Consider the following 4,838-nt stretch of genomic DNA (forward strand, 5'->3'; position numbering starts at 1 on the left):
AAATGGGTTCTCTATGATTCGATGATATAAAGAGAGAAGATAACACATTCATTGCGCCCGCAGAAAAAGCTCGAAGGTTTAGTGTAAGATCCAAGGGACAAGTACGCAGTAAAAAGAGCTGCATGCTAGTTCCTCACTCATTTTCAACAATTATAATGACATTACTGTCTCGATTGATGTAAGACCGTTGGATTTCAATTGGCTAATAAAGATCGACGTTTGTTGTATCATTGGAGAAGGGAATCCGCTAGCAAGAGAGACCTCTGTTCAATTGTACCTTTTATTCAAAGGAATCAACGACGACATTCTTCGTTCGACGATGGAGCTAGCTAGCTAGCTTAAGAAAAATAAATATCAGAAGTCTTCCATTTGCGGGACTCCGCTACCGTGAGGGGTAAACAAGAGTTATACTCGATCATGTTTATGAGGCCGGTGAGTCTTGGACTATCAAACGCGTCGTGCATGGCTTCAAAGAAAGAGAGAAAAAAAAAATGGCGTATTTATACGCGTGGTCTTAAACCACCCCCTCTCCCTCCCGGGCACAATAGAAAGTGGTTTGTTCATTCCCATGTGTATAAATTAATCACATGTTCAAATCCTGCAAGGCTGCAACTCAATCCAATCACACAAACGAGTCTTTTGTAAAACATGTGTTTTAATCGATCTTTATACATAAATTCAATTTGCTGCGCCAGCGTCTAGAGTCTAAATAATCATACATAATCGAGGCCATGAAGCCCATGGTAATATATATATTCGCTCTTGGATCCGTATCACATGGGAAGAATAGAATCATTTCAAAAACTAATGAAGGATGACTGCGTTTGGTGATCAATCTGATCGATACCCAACTTTAGTGATCACTAAACCATAAAACGACACTACTGAAGACAAAACACTGTATATAATAAACCCTAGCCAAGTAGCTACACACACATAGTTGATTCGGAAATCGTCAAATATGCCAATACCAAGAGGACAAGAGCCTTATGTGATAAGTAATCATCAACATTATTCTTTCAAGAATTTTAATAATCGAATCAACGTACTCAAAGAACTGTGAGCTTCGACCAACACTTGGTGGTTCAAGTGGAAATGAGCTTGTTCCCTTATGCAAGGTCTCGAGTTCAAGCCTTGTGAATGGAGCAATCAGTGTTGAAAGAGCTTTACCGCCATAACCCAGAAGTCCAACGTGGCTCGAAAGTATAGTCATCTCCCAAACGGCGATGTATTTCCTAAGAAACCAAAAAAAAAAACAACTGTGAGCTTCGCTAAATGATGCATTACATCACGTGTTATAAGAAATTGTTTGTATAAGAAGCTTCTTTCTGTTTATTCTTTAGTTCTTTCTTGTGCAATATATTTCTTGTCAAGTTACGTACTGTTGGGGGAGTTGCAACCCTGCAACATGTTACAACGATACTTGACTATCTGTATCAAATTATTTTTGATATCATCATATTCAATTAGCGTTTGATTTTAGTTACACCACACTCAACCTGAATCATCATTGTTTTGTGGAATGCTTAGTTAATAATACCTAAAAATATCATCGATCAACGCCGGGGGGAAACGGTCTAGATAATGATGCAATGAACAAGGCCAATGTCAAAGTAATACTTTTAATACTTTCACGCCGCGACTCTGTTAATGTTCTAAATATTCCGATATATCCTCGATATATCCCCGATATATCCCTAATATTAAGAAAACGATACGATAAGTTGCTTATCGGTCTATTATATCGGTCAACCCGAAAAATCAAGTCAAATGACGATATATCGGGTCAAACCGAGTTTGACCCGATATATCAGTTCTTTTTTTAAAAAAAATTAAACCACGTCGTTTTGAAAAAATAATTTAAAAAAAATGAAAGTTTCGTCAATAGCATTCGATGACGAGAGAGTTTATGATAAATGATCACCTCTATTTTTTTATTAATTAATACTATTTATGTATTTTAATTGTCAAAACAATCAAATATATTTTTTATGAAGTTTATTTAATATATTTACTTCTATAAGTTTTGATTTCTCAAGTTTATTTGATATATTTTTATGCATATGTTTATAAAATATATTAAATTTAATTAAAAATTAGCAAAAACGATAAATCCGATATAATCCGATATATCTCGATATATCCCCATTATATCCTTATTTTACAAAACCGATACGATGCCGATAACCGTTATTTAGACCATTGTCTGTTACTGATTTGGCAATTCTTAAGTACAGTAGAATGTTATTGTTATACTAATCTTTCACAATTTTAATCTTAAAAAGCGCACGGCGTTGCATTTGCACGATTAAAGTCTCGGGATTGGACAGGTTGTACAATAACATTCGAGAAGGAGCACTCGTGCGGAGAATATCAAATAGTCCAGTAGCGTAACTGTGCAAATCATTGAAAAGAAGTCGTAAGTTGTGATTGAATCAGTAAGGTTTGCTTTGCTTTTCTCTCTTTGAGTTTTTAGTTTTGTCACACTGATTGTATTAAATTTGGCGAGAAAATATCTTTAGGAGTAAAACCACAAAATGGTACTTGACTTTTTGTAAAAGATACTTTCTCGTAACTAATAATTTTGATTACTCAAAATGGTACATGAACTATTATACCGTTACCAAATATAATATACCCGTTAGTTTTTTCATTAAATAGATGATATGACATGTATTTAAAAGAAAAAATGATTTATACACAAAGATAATAAATTTTTCCTCCCTCCCTAATTTTTTTAATTTTTCTCTAAAATTCTCACAAATTTCTATCAAATTATATATGGTCATTGATTAAGCATAAATCATACATATATATTATTTACAAATTTAATGAGATGAAAACTAACTCTTATAATACAAATCATAACACAAGTTTTTTTTTTTTGATAAAATCATAACACAAGTTTTAGTATATATAGTTTCTTTAACAATAATAACAAAATTATTTTTAAATTACTGTTTTGCCCATTATTTATTAGGAAAACAAAAGGACAAAATACATGTCATATAATTAATTTAACGAAAAACTAACAGATTTATCATATTTAGTAACATAGTAATACTTCATTGCCATTTTGGGTAACAAAAATTCTCAAGTACAAAAAAGTATCTCAGACAAAAGTATGAAGTTTTTACCCTAACTTTAGAGATGAATAAGGATTTCGATCATTAATGCAACCTATATTATGTAGATCTATAATTATATAATATGATAAAAAAAAAGAGTTGTGCTACGGCGCCATAATATGCCGCCAAATCCGGCGCCGCAATCCTAAGTGACATGTCACATCACATTGCCACATCAATAATAAAAATTATATAAAAATATCATTTTAAATAAAAAGACAATCATATCCTTATTAATCTAACGGTTCTAAATTATTATAAATTTTTTTTTGTATTCCGGGAGAATTAATATTCTACCCTTGTGTGTCTTAGCCTTATTAGGTTTCCTGTTAGAGATAGATTCGCATATCTGTAATAGATTAGGACTCCAAATCCTACGGGATTCAGGTGATGTAATACTTATATATAGGCTCAATTATCAATCAATCAACAGTTACGTTCTGTTCCATTACATCGTTATTATTCTCGTTTCGTTTCTCCTCCACTACGTCGTTTTGGCCGCCTTCCGACCACTTGCCGGCGTTTTCGGCGCCATCACCCGGTCTCTGCCGGTGTCCCATGTTGGACTTGCAGTTCCGGCCTCTATACCGGTCGCCACCGGCCGGTTTTCCGGCAATCGGCGCCTTTGGTTTCCGGCGAGTTTTTCGTCGTTTCTCATCATTTTTCCGGCATACTTTCCCCATTTTTTTCTGACATGTTTTCCCAGTCCAAATTTCACCAGGTTTTGAGTTATTTTGACATGGTTTTCTGGTTAATTTTCCAGTTTTTCTCCAAGTCAATTCATAGCTCAAACGATTTTATTATTATTGGTGACCACCACACCAATTGGATGGTCTTTACCACCCTAATTGTTTGGTATTCAACTGCTCCAATACCATGTTTTTCCAACTCTTAAGTTGAAGAATGTAGTTCTATTGCCATGTGATACACTTGATAGGATTACACTTTGTTTCAATCCCCCCTCTTACAATATTCTACGACGTATTGTTCAAAGAAGTTCACCGTGTCATTGACTCTCTTAATTTTATTAAGAGAATGTCTCGCTATGAAATTTAGTGTCTTGCTAATTTCGTAACCACCCACATTGTTTTACGGTGCATGTAGTTGTTTTACGGATCTCGTGCGGAGATTGTGTTTTATATCTTCGTGTCTTTCTAAGTTTTAAAGGCCATACATGCGAATGATACAGTTTCATCTTGATACTTGTGTTGAGAATGGAGAGGAATATTTTTGTGTTACCTCTAAGACAGCAGCCTGACGCCACATCTTAGGGAAGATAAAGACTCTCGGGAATGGTTTGTATCTTACTTCCATTCGAATCTTTGAATCATATGCGGTTGAACGCAACTTTTGTGATTCAGACTCTATATGCTTTGACATATCCGTTTCGGGCACCATAGATGTGATATGATGATTAGAATTTTTAAGAATTCACATGGTCATCCATTTTTTAATTCCCGGAAGCGATTGGAGGATCACCTCACCCGTGCTCCACACGGTGAGGCCGTGCCTACCTATGCACTGCACGGTGTGGCCGAGCCTGCCCCTCTCGGCAGCCCCACGGCATTCAGGCCGTCGGTGGTGGCATCCCCTCCTTCACAGGAGCTTGTGATGTCTCCCGTGTTTTCTAATGCCTCCATGGCAGTCTCTGATGCCATCGCTCGTTTTGCAAAGCTTGTTCTCTTGCTAAATTTCAAAGAAGTCATTCAT

The sequence above is a fragment of the Argentina anserina genome, chromosome 6, assembly GCF_933775445.1.
Source record: "Argentina anserina chromosome 6, drPotAnse1.1, whole genome shotgun sequence".
In the NCBI taxonomy this organism is placed as follows: Eukaryota; Viridiplantae; Streptophyta; class Magnoliopsida; order Rosales; family Rosaceae; genus Argentina; species Argentina anserina.